Source organism: Oryctolagus cuniculus, chromosome 7, assembly GCF_964237555.1.
Source record: "Oryctolagus cuniculus chromosome 7, mOryCun1.1, whole genome shotgun sequence".
Taxonomy (NCBI): Eukaryota; Metazoa; Chordata; class Mammalia; order Lagomorpha; family Leporidae; genus Oryctolagus; species Oryctolagus cuniculus.
This window is the reverse complement of record NC_091438.1, coordinates 158,141,285-158,156,745: the sequence shown is the minus strand read 5'-3', so window position 1 is coordinate 158,156,745 and position 15,461 is coordinate 158,141,285. Positions and strand designations below refer to the sequence as shown.

The 15,461-nt window shown below is 49.2% G+C and overlaps 1 protein-coding gene across 3 annotated transcripts in view; it reads left to right on the top strand.

Moving 5' to 3' along the window:
- Positions 1-15,461, top strand: part of UBE4B (ubiquitination factor E4B) — a 128,691-nt gene that overhangs the window by 901 nt on the left and 112,329 nt on the right. The gene's annotated exons all lie outside the window — the stretch shown is intronic.

Genomic DNA, 15,461 nt, shown 5'->3' with positions numbered 1-15,461 from the left:
TGCTTTTGGAGCGTTCTGGGGTCTGAGCACGAGGGGAGCGTCGTGGGGTGGTCGTGCTTTTCTGCAGGATGGACGTCGAGTTACATGGCGCGTGTGTGCCTTCTGGGATCGAAGGGCTAGTTTCGGATGGAATCGGAACGTACGGTGGGTATGGAGTGTTTGAAAGCCCAGACATGTGGCCCTGACGTCGTGTAAGTTGATCAGATGCCTTTGTGTTTGGGGGTGGTTGCAAGACAGATTTCTTTGATGTTTAACAACATATGTGTCTTGTCAACATGTGCGAGGATTCTCGCTGAATTCTAGTCATTTAGCGGAGCCGTGACGACTTCTGGCAGCCTTGTCTTCCAGTCCTCCTTTTCCTGGTTCTTGTTCCTCTCAGAATTGTGTTTGGCTGTACCAGAGCCTGAACCAGAACTAAGTAACTTCGTAAACTCTGTCCTGTTTTCATTTCGGAGAGACGCTGTACCGATTCCCTTCATGATGTTTTACAGTTTGCTTAGTAAGATTCTTAAAAAAGAAAGAAAGAAAGAAAACAAGGAAGAACAAGTGGCAGTTGGGGTACAAGGAGTCTCTTTACTTCTACGGACTTTTTCCTGCCTTCTTCCAAACTGGGAGCTTCCCGTTCTGGGCCCTGCTGGCCCTACCTGGTCATTTCTTCCGCTGGCTTCTAAACTTCGCAGTCATGTATCAGGCTGGTCGCTCTAGACGACTTCCCTCTCCAGTTTTAGCTCCAGCACCGTCACTGTGTTTGCTCCAGTTGCTGAAATTCTCCAGGCGTGGTGCTTGCAAGACGTGGGTTAAGGGTCAGGCAGGACAGGACACAGTTTTGATACTGGCGAACTTGGGTGTGAAGTCAGGTTTGCCTGTGCTGTGTAACTGACGGTGTTTTCCCCAAATACATCAGGAACTTAATCTTAAATTGGGAGACAATTTCTTTCTTTCAGGTGGGAACTATCAAAAGTATCTCTCCTGTCTCCTTTATCCCTTCAGTAAGAATTCTGACGAGTGACTTCTCTTCAGGCAAAGAATGTGTTTAGTAGACCTGTCACTAGCAGACGTTTCTGTTGATGACCTCGTTAGTCCCTGGTCGTGAGGCTTCCACATGCTTGAGTTTTCACCAAGTCGTTGTTTTCGAAGCAAGAAAGTGCACAGACTGAATGAAGTTACTCTGTGATCTGCAATGTGTCTCTTCATTTAGCCAGAGCTCTCAGAAGGTGTAACGCTTTTGTGACCTTACAGGGAATACATGTAACCTTTACGGGAGAACTAGGAGAGACTTTTTTCAGGGTCAGCAAAAATTTTAAATAAATGTGAGAAATTAAACTCACTATATATAGGAATATATATAGGAAAATATGAAATTATCTTCAGTAAATTACTTGCCCTGAAAGCACAAAGGAACAGTTATATTTTACTCTCAATAAAACCTAGAAAGAGTAGTTTTTTGGGGAAACTGTCTAATTTTTTTTAAGTTCTTGTTAGGTGAGTAGTTCTCAGTGGCGACACATCCAAAGCTTTTGCCTTTATGTTGTTAGTCTTTTGCTAGAATCTTGTGTCACAGATATGGTAGGTGGCTTTGAATGGATTAGAAAATAATGCATTTATATTACTGAACACTCAAGCATAACATTTCAGGATTAAAGCAGGCAAGACTGTGTTCTTTCAACCTAAATTAGGATATTTGATAAGGTGGAGTTTCCTATTTTAACAATGTGAAAATAAAGAACAGTATAACCAGACTTAGAAGATTTTACAGTGTGAGCACCTTTTGGTCCCTCTCATAGATTACCTTGAACTCTTGCACTTTTCTTCACAGGTACTTCCTAAGTGCTGTCTGTCATTTACGGGTAGTACATTACTGAGGTCATTCTCATCAGGCACCCGCGTTCCTAAGCATCGTTTACGTCATAGTCAATCTGAAGCCTCCTCAGGTGTTTCGTTTTTACTGGGATAACTTGGGGGAGGGGTGAGGCAGACTTCTAAACTGTGTTTCAGCAGTGCTGATGGGATTGCCTAGAGATGACTTTTTTTGCTAAGTCTTCTCTGTGACCTAGTTCATCTGCAGCATGGCTGGCTGGAATTCAAGGTGTGGTCAGGCTTTGAGAGGAGTGTTAAGTGTTTCTTCCCAAATGCCCAAAGCGTGACCTTGGACTTTTCAGCAGTGTTTTGGAAGTGCGAGAGGATTGACGCTGACTAACAGCCCTGGACGGCTGCCCTTTGCTCGGCACTTCACAGTGTGCTCTCATCTGATGGAACAGGACGTCAGGCAGGGCCTAGTTCCTTTATCTTACAGGTGAGGAGACAGATTTAGGTTACATACCTTGTCCATGGTGATGCGGCCTGGAAGTCACAGTGTTGGAACTGAAACGCAGGGCTCCTGGCTCAGTAGCTCCTTTTATGACATTTTACTACACAACAACTAACCATAAATCCCCGCAGCTTATATATAAATTCAAAAGTACCTCCTAGAGTTCATGGGAAGTGGAATTAAAAGAAGTTAATCTTGGTGCAAAAATAATTTTGAAAATTATTGTGTACAGGAGAGCTTCAAAAAGTTCATGAAAATGTAAATTAATGATAAGACTATGAGTGGATTTCAGAAAAAAATTGATGGCCCAAGTATTTGGGTTCCTAGCACCCGTGTGGGGGACCTGGATTGCAGGCATTTGGGGAGGAAACAGTAGATGGGAACTCTGCCTCAGAAAGAGAGAAGGGAGACAGACAGACAGACAAGGAGGGACGCCTGGTGGGCACTGTCTTAGCGCAGCCTTTCAGGAAAAAGTGGTCCCTGATGCTGAGTAGCAGGCAGCTGGGTCTGGGACTGCGCGTGCAGGAAAGGCTGGGGGTGGGGCCGCTGAGCCCAGGACCTCCCCGGGGGAGTGGCCGGCACCAGTTCTTAGGGGTTTGAACTTTGTCCGGAGGACTCGGAAATGCCTTTGAGGGACGCTAGGGGCTCAGAGAGGTGACTGGAAGCGAATGGCTGAGGATGGGGGACGATGCCGGGAGCTGTTGCTGCTCTCCGGGAGTGCGGCAGGGCCTCCAGCCCAGGGAGGCGTCGGCAGCGGGCATGGCGGGAGCGGAAGAGCAGAACATCCAGACTCTCACTGACCTGAGTGTGAAGGGTGGGGGGGCTCGCCTCAGTTGCTGGCTGGGGGGAAGAAGGGCTGGGTTTAGTGAGGAATTCCAGATTCTGCAGGAAACAGGTGAGTTTGTTTTGACTGCCGAGATGAGTCATCATGGAGCCTTCTCTGCGGTGCTCACCTCTGCCTTTCCGTCCTCGGAACAGGCCTAGCCAGGGCTCCCTACCCCAGCAGGGTGCATGACTGCTGCCACTCACTTCATGACTGGGGTTTGCCTTCCTCAAAAAGCCCGGTAGGAGCCTCCCAGGCCCCTTCACTCTTGGTTTATTTCAGGCAAGAGACACACAATGATGATGATGGGATTATCTGACACTTACTGAGCTCTTACTGTGTGCCTAGTAAGATTGGTATCTGTTAGCCCATTTTTCAGATTAGAAGAGGAAGGCTAATAGAAACTAAGTAACTTGCCCAGAGGCACATGACTGGTAGGTGATAGAACATGGATTCTTTCTTTCTTTCTTTCTTTTTTTTTTTTTTAAAGATTTATTTATTTGAAAGTCAGAGTTACACAGAGAGGCAGAGAGAGAGAGAGAGGTCTTCTATCCGATGGTTCACTCCCCAGATGGCCGCAACGGCCAGAGCTGTGCTGATCTGAAGCCTGGAGCCAGGAGCTTTTTCCGGGTCTCCCACGTGGGTACAGGGTCCCAAGAAGTTGAGCCATCTTCTACTGCTTTCCCGGGCCTTAGCAGAGAGCTGGACAGGAAGTGGAGCAGCTGGGTCTTGAACCTGCGCCCATATGGGATGCCTGCGCTTCAGGCCAGGGCGTTAACCCACTGTGCCACAGCACCAGCCCCCCCCCCCCTTTTTAAAGATTTATTTATTTATTTATTTGAATGGCAGAGTTACAGAGAGACAGAGGTAGAAAGAGAGAGAGAGAGGTGTCTTCTATCCACTAGTTCACTCCCCAGATGGTCACAGTGGCTGGAGCTATGCTGATCCAAAGCCAGGAGCCAGGGTCTCTCATGTGGGTGCAGGGGCCCAAGGACTTGGGCCATCTTCTGCTGCTTTCTCAGGCCATAGTAGAGAGCGAGCTGGATCGGAAGTGGAGCAGCCAGGACTTGAACTGGCACCCATTGGGATGCCGGCGCTGCAGACAGCAGCTTTACCTGCTGCCTCGCAGTGCTGGCCCCTAAAACCTGGATTCTAATCCAGAGTCTGACTCCAGCCTTCTCAATCCCTTTACTAGGCCCCTCCCAAACAGCAGGTGAGCTGGCCACTGGAAGCCCAGGGCAGTTTCATTCTTTAGTTGTGAGAGAGGGAGCACGTGGGCTGTGTCTGGTGGAGGTGTGTGCCTGTGAACAGGCGTTCTGCAGTCCTAGTGTGCCTGCTGCATGGCCCACACCAGGGGCGCCCTGCTTGCATGGAGCTTCCTTCTGGTGAGTGGAGACAGGCACTAAGCAGACACGTCAGATGTTGTTTGGTGATAAGTGCTGTGAGGAAAAAGAAGTAGCCTAAAGGGATGGGGAGCTGTGGACCGTGTGGATGCGGGTGATGTGTCGGGGGAGGTGGCTTTTGAAAGGGTTTCAGGGAAGAGCAAGTACCAGATTCCTCAGAGTGGACACATCCCTCCCTCCCTGCTCCAGGAGCAAGGAGGCCAGGTGTGGGTGGGGCCACAGAGGCAGGAGAGGAAGTCACTGATTCAGCCAAAAAGTACTGAGTTCTCCTGTGTTTCAGTCACTTGGGATATGCCCTTCTCCCCGTTCTCATCCACATTTTAGCTCTTTCAAATTGGGATGCTCCCTGTAATCCATGTGTAATCACGTGGGCCAAGTGGCGGCTGTGACAGCCTTTGTCATTTCCTGTTTACCTGCAAGGCTGGTTATACCTGCTCCTGTTGTAGCCCCTTCAAGTGCTACACCTGTTACATTTAGTTGCTATTTTAAATGCCTTTCAAAAAATGACACTTTGGTTTAGCAGGAAAGTCAGTGTTACTTTGTATGCAGAGAAGAATGAAAACAGCAGTGTGGCATCCATTTTGCATTGGTAGAGGAAATGTTTCTGGAAGAGCGACCACAGTTGCCTGTTTGATAGCACAGGCAGAAGTGCCCAGTTGTGTGAGGTGGCCACAAACGCTGTAGCTAACTGCACACAGTTTCCTTTCCTGCTGAGGCAGTGCAGGAGGTCAGAGGTGTCCCACAGTTCTCTGAAAGAAATTCCTAGCGTGGAGAACCTGGTGTGCCGGAACACTCCTCTGTCCCTGGACTGCTTCTCCCGGTTTAACGGGCAGTACTGTGTTCTCTTGGTGATGTGAAACATAATGGTACAACTTAGAGCCTTGGATTTGATGAAGTACGGTATGTGCCCAACGTTGTTTAGATCAGGAGAATAACCAGTGAACAAATCAGAGGGAACTCTCTGCCCTCGTTGGGCTTACACTCTGATTTATGTTTTGCAACAGTCAGGCTGCTGTGAAGGTTCAAGGGGAAAGAGTGGAAGCTGAGAGAAGGGTTTGGAGGCCGTTGCAGGTGCCCCAGCGAGAGAGGAGGTGCGGGTCTGCAGCAGGGTTAGTGGTGGAGAAGTGGGAAAAGGCCGAGTGATGGCCAGGTATCCACACTGCGTTGGATGGTGGGTTGGGTGTGAGGTATGAGGCTGTTGAGTCAAGTTGATTGGTAAAAATGGGAGATATGAAATGGTAGCTGCCGAAGCCAGACACGTTTATTTCTTTCTAAATAGAAGTCTGGGTAGGAGGCCCGGGCTGGTAGGGAAGCTCTTTGGGGGCCCAGGTGGCATCTGTCTTGTAGCAACTTTCGTAACATGTGGGTCCCATCCTGTGGCCCCTGTATGTACATTCTAGGTAGAGAGCAGTGAAGGGAAGAGAGGCCTGGTACCTTCTGTTTCACGGAACAGCTTGGAGGTTGCATGGATCACTCCTGCTCACCTCTCTGGCCAGAACCTTAGTCCCATGGCCACAGGTACTAGGGAGGCTGAAAAGCCATTTTTACTGGGCAGCCATCTGTTCAGCTCAGTGTTCTCCCACACTAGAAAGGGAGAGCGGCCCGAGTCCTTTTTCCAACTCCATCTTCCCAAAATTTTCAACACTTCCCTAAGAGAAACAGCCCCAAATCACTTTCAGGCTCTGTAGAGTCTCCCGGTGATGGACAGTTTAGAAACTTTTAGATTAAAACACAAGGTATCCGCTGCTACCCCTGGCTCCCCATGCTGTGGTGGGATAGGATAAGATGGTGAAAATCACAACTCCCATTTGAAAGAGGGAAGACTGGGGCACACACCCACTGCGGTGCACAGCCTCAGACAGCTCCTGCCAGACCAAGTTGTGGGGCTCTCGGCCTGGGTGCTGGTGTGAGTTCCTGTGGCAGCCCTGGTTCTGATCTCTGGGGTGTTTCCTTTGGCCTTGTCCTTGGCCTTGTCCTTCTCCCTCAGGAGTTTCTGCCTTTACCTTCTGAGTATTATCTCTTTTCTTTGGGGTGTGGTTTGTTTGAAGTGGGCTTTGGAAAAGATTCTCTTGCTGGGACCTGACGTCCTTGCAGCTCTTTACTGCTGGGCCTGGGCATGTGGAAGGAGCTGGCTTTTCCAGCCTTCCTTAGCCCCACACTTCCAGGCTGGGAGTAAGCTCAGAGTGTCCTGGGGACATTCCCTAGGCAGAGCTGTTATTCCCTTGATCTGTCCGCCAGTCAGCAAGCTGCAGTTCAGGTCTGTCTGGCCCTTGTGGGACTTCTGCCTTAAGTTGCTCCAAAGCCAGTGAGAGTCCGGTTCTGAACTGCTCAGCCAGTTCCTATAGCATTACAGGCCATGTTGGCATGCAGGCTGTTTGCCAAGGGCCACAGGTTTTACCTTGTGACCTAATAAGAGTCACCAGCCTTCTGTCCTGCACTAGCTATGCCTATGCTGACCCCTAAACCTGTGCCACATATTGACATTCCATTCAAGTTGATTACTTCCAGGTTGCAAAATCTCCATCTCAGTTAAGATTTCTTTTTAAAGATTTGTTTATGTATGTTATTTAAAAGACAGATGAGAGAGAGAGAGAGAGAGAGAGAGAGAGATCTTCCATCTGCTGGTTCCTCCCGCAACAGCCAGGGCAGGTCCAGGCCGAAACCAGGAGCCTGGAACTCCATCCAGGTCTCCCGTTTGAGTGGCAGAGACCCAAGTACTTGGACCATCTCCCGCTGCCTTCCCAGACACATGAATATCCTGCAAGAAACCGTAGCTTCCTTATGCTTGTCATGTTTAGCTATGTACAGCTTCTAATCCATCCTCAACACCCAGCCTGTCCCCTATTAGGCAGCTACTGGTTTACCAATCTGTCTCCAAAGGTTTGCCTATTCTAAACACTTCATGTAAATGGTAATCAAGAAAAATGTGTCAGCCTCACTCATATTAAATGAATTTGAAAATAGTCACAGAATTATCAGGGAGCTGGATGGGAAGCAGAGTAGCTGGGACTCAGAGCCAGCGCTTAGATAGAGCACTCTGGTGTGGGATGCCAGCATCGCAAGTGGTGGCTTAACCAATGCAGCACCACATTGTTCTTTCAGTTAAGGTACAGATTTTCTCTTGAGGCAGAGAGATCCAGAGTAATAATGGCTTACACGAGATAGCTTACTTGCCCTTTTTTTTTTTTCTAAGATTTATTTATTTGCAAGGGAAAATGACAGAAATGGAGAGACAGAGAAAGAGATCTCCTCTCCGCTGGTTCACTCCTCCAATGTCTGCAACAGCCGAGGCTGGGCAAGCCGAAACAAAGAGCCTGGAACTGCGTTCAGGTCTCCCGTGTGAATGACAGGAACCCAAGGACTTGGGCCATCTTCAGTTGCTTCCCAGGCACATTAGCGGGGAGCTGGATCTGAAGTGGAGCAGCCGAGAGTTGAACAACCCTCCGATATAGGATGCCGATGTTTTAAGTGATGGCTTAACCTGCTGCGCCACAACTCTTGCCCCAGCTTATTTTTCTTTAAGTAAAAATCTGGGTAGGTGGTTGAGAGTTGCCACTGGGCCAGACTTGTTCTGTTCAAAGTACTGCCCTGTTTCCTCTGTGTTCCAGTCCCCAGGAAGAGACTGCAGGGGAAAGGGATGGCACGTTCCCACCCCTTAAGGAAGTGCTCAGAAAGTTGTGTGTACCGTGACTTGCATTTCTTTGGCCAGCTCGGGGACACAGGGCTGCAGCCCAGTGCAGGGCTGGCTAAGTCCTTAGTAGGAGGCAGCTAGCTGTCGCTACTGCAGTGAATTGAAGAGTTATAGCCTAGTGCACCTTGAAAAATAGAGTTGTTGTATATTGAAATGGATAAAATTGAAAAAGGAAGTTTGGAGGGAGACATTAAATCATTTTTTTTTTAAGACTTTATTTTTGAAGGTCATAGTTACCGAATCAGGGGTGGAGCAGGGTGTAGAGAGAGATATCCTCCATCTGCTGGTTCAGTCCCCAGATGGCCACAGTAGCCAGCACTGGGCAGGCTGAAGCCAGGACCTTCATCTGGGTCTTCCACATGAGTGGCAGTGGGCCATGTTCTGCTGCTTTTCCCAGGCCATCAGTAGGGAGCTGGATCGGCAGTGGAGCAGCCCGGGGTCAAACCAGCACCCATATAGGATGCTGGTGTTGTGGGGGGGACTTTACCTGCTATGCCACAATGCAGGCCCCAAATCATCTGTTTTCAAGATACTATTTATCTTTTTAATACAGGTGGAGATACTAAGAAGGCTGTTGGAGGGGTTGGCCTTGTGGTGCCTCAAGTTAAGCTGCCCTCTTCTGATGCCAGGATCCCATTTCAGAGCGCTGGTTTGACTCCCTGCTGCTCTGCTCTTTATCCAGCTCCTTCCTAGTGTGCCTGGGAAGGCAGCAGATGATGACTGAAGCATCGGGGCCCCTGCCACCCATGTGTGAGACTACCTGGCTCATGGATTCAGCCTAGCTCAGACCTAACCTAAGTGTTATGACCATTTAGGAGTGAAATCACCAAGTGAAGATCTCTGTCTCTCTGTCATTCTGCCTTTCAATATAGAAATAATAATTTAAAAAGAAGGTTGTGTGTAGGGGCTTGCAGTTGCAGGGGAGAGGCTCGGGATGGGACATTAATCTGGAAGTTGTTGGTTTATTTAAAACCACAAGAGTGGGCAGGCTACCTTGGGAGTGGGCACAGACAGAGGAGGGGGCAGAAGACTGAACCTTGAGTCCTTAGAGGTTGGCAGATTAAAGAGGACCCAGAAAAGGAGACTGATCATTAACAGCCGCCGTGGTAGATGGGAAATGAGGCCCTGGTATCCAAGGGAACAGTATTCATGGTAGGGGGAATGATTGGGTAGGTGGTATTTTCTTTTTTAAAGACTTATTTGAAAGGCGGGGTGGGGTGCAAGGGGATAGAGAATCTTCCATTCCCTGGTTCACTCTCCAAATGCTTGTAGCAGTAGGGGCTGGGCCAGGCTGAACCCAGGAGCCCAGTCAATCCCGGTCTCTCACGTGGGTGGCAGGTTCTCTTGAACTCAGATACTCTGATGTGGAATGCATGCATCCCAAGAAGAACACATTACTCTTGCACCAAATGCCTACTCTCTGACTCCAAATTTTTGTCTTGGTAGTAGCTACTGTAAGTTGCTGTCTTCTTCCATTTTCTGTTATTGTGCAATATACCTGGGAGGCAGGTGATTTTTAAAAAAGTTTTTTTTAAGATTCATTGTATTTATTTATTTGAAAGGGAGAGATAGAGATCTCCCATCTGCTGGTTCACTCTCTAAATGGCCGCCATGGCCAGGACTGGGCCAGACCAAAACCAGGAGCTTCATCCAGGTCTCTCCTGTGGGTGGCAGAGGTTCAAACACTGGGGATATCTTCTGCTTTTCCCAGGCCACTTGCAGGGAGCGAGATTGGAAGTGGAGCAGCTGGGATTCCAACCAGTTGCCTATATGGGACACTAGCATTGCAGGTCGTGGCTTAACATACTATGCCACAGCACCAGCCTCCCCTCCCCCCGGCCCTGGGTAATTTTTAAAGAATACAGACTTTATTTAGCTTGCAGCTGTGAAGTCTGAGAGCATGGTGGTTGCAATAGGTGAGGATCTTCTTGCTGTATCATCTCGTGGCAGAGCAGCTCACCTGATGAGTCAGCACACGCTGAATCAGCATGCCTGCTCCAGCTTAGGCCTGTCCTCCTCTTGTGAGGCCCAGCCTCAGCACAGCTTCTAATCCTCATGACCTGCCAAAGGCCCCGCCTTCAGATGGATTTAATAGGTGAATTTGGGGAGTAAGTTCCCAAAACAACGTTTGGGAGACTTGGTATTAGCAGTTATATTAGTTGTGTTAAGGTGCTAACATAACACATTAGTTACGTTAATGAAACACACTTCATTATCACAGTTATAATTGAGTCAGATATACCTGGGTATTTATAACAAATATTTATTTAGGTATTTGTAAGGCAGAGTGACAGAGAGGAGGAGAGACAGAGACAGGTGGAGAGAGAGCTCTCTCGTGTGTCTGCTGGTTCACTCCTGAAATGCCCACAACAGCCAGGGTTGGGCCAGGTGGAAGTTAGGAACCAAGGACTCCGTCTGGGACTCCCATGTGTGGCAGGAATCCAGGTACCTGGGCTATCGTCTGCCTTCCCAGGGGCAGCAGCAGGAAGCTGGAGGGGAAGCAGAGGAGCTAGGACTTGAATTGACACTTGTGGCAGCTCAATCTGCTGCACTACAGTGCCATCCAAACGGTGTTTTGGGGAAAAAGATATTATTTATTCATTTTATTTGGAGAGGCAGAGAGACACAGAGACAGATGGAGAGCTTGCGTCTCGGGTTCACTCTCCAAGTGCCCGCAGTACCTGGGTTGTGTGATTCTCCCTGAGGGTGCGAGGGACCCGGCCCCTGTGCTGCCTCCCTCGTGTGCATGTCAGCAGAGTCAGGAGTGGAGCCAGTAGGAACCCAGCCCCTCCCTCCCAGGTGACGTCTTAACCGCTACGCCAGACAGCCACCCTGATGCATACCTGAGTTTTATTTGGGCCAGTCAGTTGGATAACCCTTGGCAAAGTACTTCATCTTTCTGAGCCGTGGTTTTCCTCACTTGTGAAATGGAAATATGAAACCCGTCCCACGGCCTTGTGCAGATTAACTGCGCAAGGTCATACACAGTGTGCCTAGGAAGTGCGCTGGCAGAGTGGGCTTCTGGGACGTATTAGCTCTGTTCCCATAAGACCGGATTGTATGTACTATGTTAGTTGCTGCCATGTATCATCTCAGAAACCCTGTGCCTGTGGCAGTGCTGCCTAAATGGCCAAACCTTCCTGGTCTACGTGTGAGGTGGGTTTGTGGTCCTGTCTCCATCCTGTGCACTTCCCAGAGACCCTTCTCACTCGTGGGCCACCTTTCGTATCAAGCCACTGTTACCAACTGTCAGCCCTCCTCATCCTGGTTTCTGAAACCTGCAGTGATCGATGGCCGGAACGTGCTCAGCGGGTGAGGGCGGAGCAAGGAGGTTGGAAAGGAAGAGAGCTGCACAGAAATGGGAATTTAGGAATCCCAGGGCAAGCATGCTGCATCTCACAGCTGACAAACAGAACCGGAGGTGGTGTGCTGTCTTCAAATCAGGTGACTCCTTTTACCTTTTGAAGATGTTGTCCCCTGAGCAAGGGGAAAAATCATCTCTGAGTTGGATGTCGTTTTATTGACTGCTCGCCAAGTGTCCTGTCTCAGCATCTTGTCTGTTCTCTGAAGACAAGATCGAGGTAGGGAAGAGCTTCGGTCCTCGTATTGAGAAGTGCTCAGCCGTGACTTTCCTAGCTTTCTGCTTAAGCATTATGAGATGTGTCCAGTGATGCTTCTTTATTCCCATCAACATTTGGCATAGATTCTAGAAGTCTAGCAGTGTCGTGCTGATTGAGTTAGCTGGAGTTTTTGGACTCTGCTTCTTTTTTTTTTTTTTTTTGACAGGCAGAGTGGACAGTGAGAGAGAGAGACAGACAGAAAGGTCTTCCTTTGCCGTTGGTTCACCCTCCAATGGCCGCTGCGGCCGGCGCACCACGCTGATCCGAAGGCAGGAGCCAGGCACTTCTCCTGGTCTCCCATGGGGTGCAGGGCCCAAGCACTTGGGCCATCCTCCACTGCACTCCCTGGCCACAGCAGAGAGCTGGCCTGGAAGAGGGGCAACCGGGACAGAATCCGGCGCCCCGACTGGGACTAAAACCCGGTGTGCTGTCGCCGCAAGGCGGAGGATTAGCCTAGTAAGCCGCGGCGCCGGTATGGACTCTGCTTCTGTGTACCGTTTTGGAGCTGAACTGCTGGAAGTCTGAGCTGGTCGTGTCGAGTACCTGTCCTGTGCTAGGCTCCCTCTGGAGTCACATCACATTCATGTCTGCACTTGTCACCAGGACCCGTGTCATGAGAAAGGGACCAGCAGTCAGAAGTGCCCCATGCTTGGTTTAGTGCTCTGCTGTTGTCCTGAAATTCCTGATACATTTGGACAAGGGGCCCTGCAATTTGATTTGGCAGTGGCCTCACAAAGTCTGTAGTGAGTCCTGCGTGTCACTGCCTTTGTCTGCTCAGGTGCAGCTCTGGCCATTGTGGCCATTTGGGGAGTGAGCCAACGGATGCAAGACCTCTCTCTCTCTCTCTCTCTCTCCTGCTCCTCTCTCTGTGTAACTCTGACTTTCAAATAAATAAATAAATCTTTAAAAAAGAAAGATAAATGTTATAACTTACACGGTTCTGAAGGTTGAGAAGTCCCAAGATCAGAGTGCTTAGGGACTCAGTGTTTGGTGAGGATCCACTTCCTGGTTCATAGGGCACCGTCTTCTCACTGGGTCCTCACGTGTTTCAAGGGGCAAAGGTGCTCTCTGAGGACTCTGTTATCAGAGCACTAATTCTGCCCAGGACGACTCTGCCCGAATGACCTGATCCCTCCCAAAGGCCTTCTCCAGTACCATCAGCTTGGGGGTTAGGATTTCAGTGCAGGGATTTTGGGGGGATGCAAATACTTGCCCATAGCTGTAGGGTTTGACTAGATCTCAAGATTATAGAACACTTGTAGGAGATGTTCATGTTTTTATGGAAACAATGTTAATATGGTTCTGTATTAGCTTTTTGTTTCTATACCAAAATAGCCAAGACAGCTAATTTATAAAGAGAAAAGGGTTATTTTTGGCTCTTGGGTCTGGAGATTCACAGTCCAAGTGGCCCCAGTGGCTCAGCATCTGGTGATGGTTTCTTCCTGGCATGGTCCCCACAGGCCCGAGGTGGCACGGAGCGGCACGTGAGAAGAGGCAGCGAGCATGAGTGTCTGTGCCACCAGAATTTCAGCCAGTCAGACGGTCACACCCCAGAGGCCCCACCTCCGCTGCGCGAGTTCAGGGACCAAGTCACATCAGACCATTTGGGGGCCTGCATTGTGGTGCCAGGGGCTGCCCACTGCCTGCAACATTGGCAGTCTCACCTGAGAGCCTGAATCCACTTCCGTTCCAGCCTCCTGCAGATAGAAGGTCTTTCTTTTCCTTCCATAACTCTACTTTTCAAATACATAAATAAATCTTCAAAACAAAACAGCAAATTCTGAGTTACGCCGTGTCATTAATAGTATTTTTTCAACGTTTTCCCATGTTACTTTGGCTACATCATACTGAATGTTTGTATAACTCATTTTACTTCCTCATCTCGTTTTTTGGAGGTAGAAGGTATTAATAAATAATAGATTTACTTTAAAAAAAAATCAAGATATTTGACACAAGGGGATTTATCTTCTAGATTTTTTTTAAAGATTTATTTATTTGAAAGTCAGACTTACAGAGAGAGTAGAGAGACACAGCGATCTTGCATCTGCTGTTTCACTTCCCAAATGGCTGCAACAGCTGGGGCTTGAACAGACTGAAGTCAGCAGCCTAAACTCCATCTCGGTCTCCCACGTGGAGGGGTGGCGGGGTCCCAAGTACTTGGGCCATTTTCCATTGTCCTCTGAGATACATTAGCAAGAGGCTGGATCAGAAGCAGAGTAGCTGGGACTCAAACTGGCACTGCAGTTTGGGATGCTGGTGTTATAAGCGGCAGCTTAATCAGCTGTGCTGTGGTGCCAGACCCTACCCCCATGTTACTTGTAATACATCTTATTTCTCTAATCTGAATGGAATAATCTTGTATTTTATCACATATGTTTTATTTTGGTTGTATTTTTACTATATGAAGTCTTTTTTTTTTTTTTTTTTTTTTTTTGACAGGCAGAGTAGACAGTGAGAGAGAGAGACAGAGAGAAAGGTCTTCCTTTGCCGTTGGTTCACCCTCCAATGGCTGCTGCGGCCAGCGCGTGGCGGCCGGCACATTGTGCTGATCCGGAGCCAGGAGCCAGGTGCTTCTCCTGGTCTCCCATGGGGTGCAGGGCCCAAGCACTTGGGCCATCCTCCACTGCACTCCCTGGCCACAGCAGAGAGCTGGCCTGGAAGAGGGGCAACCGGGACAGAATCCGGCGCCCCGACCGGGACTAGAACCCGGTGTGCCGGCACCGCAAGGCGGAGGATTAGTCTATTGAGCCGCGGTGCCGGCCTATATGAAGTCTTAATTTTATGATACATAATTGTGTTTAAAACCCTAATCAAATAAAATTATGATGAGCCAAAAATAATCATGTACATATTGCCAATTTTCTTTTTTTAATTCTTATTTGAGAGACATTGACAGAGAGGCAGAAATCTTGGTTCCCTCCTCACATGCCTGCACCTGCCAGTCTGAATCCAAGAATCTGGAACTCAGTACTCTGAGCCATTACCTGCTGCTGCCTCCTAGGGTGTGCATTAGCAGGAGGTTGGAATTGAGAGGAGAGCCAGGACATGAGCCCCAGGCCCTCTGGTTGGGATGCAGGTGTTCTGAGCTGCACCTTGGCTGCTAGGCCAGCTGCTTGCCCCAGATTACCAGTTTTGTTTTTTTTTTTTTGACAGGCAGAGTGGACAGTGAGAGAGACAGACAGACAGAAAGGTCTTCCTTTGCCGTTGGTTCACCCTCCAATGGCCGCTGCGGCCGGCGCACCACGCTGATCCGAAGGCAGGAGCCAGGCACTTCTCCTGGTCTCCCATGGGGTGCAGGGCCCAAGGACTTGGGCCATCCTCCACTCCCCTCCTGGGCCACAGCAGAGAGCTGGCCTGGAAGAGGGGTCACCGGGACAGAATCCGGCACCCTGACCGGGACTAGAACCTGGTGTGCCGGCACCGCAAGGTGGAGGATTAGCCTAGTGAGCCGCAGCACCGGCCAGATTACTAGTTTTCAAAAGCAGTACAGTACGTGTAATGTTAGAGACGGGAACTTTCTCTACATGTGGGTGCCCGTCCTTGTGGGGAACATACTTCTGGGCGGGGCAAGAAAATCAGTGGAAGATTTAAAAATACTTTGTGAGCTTTAACTTTT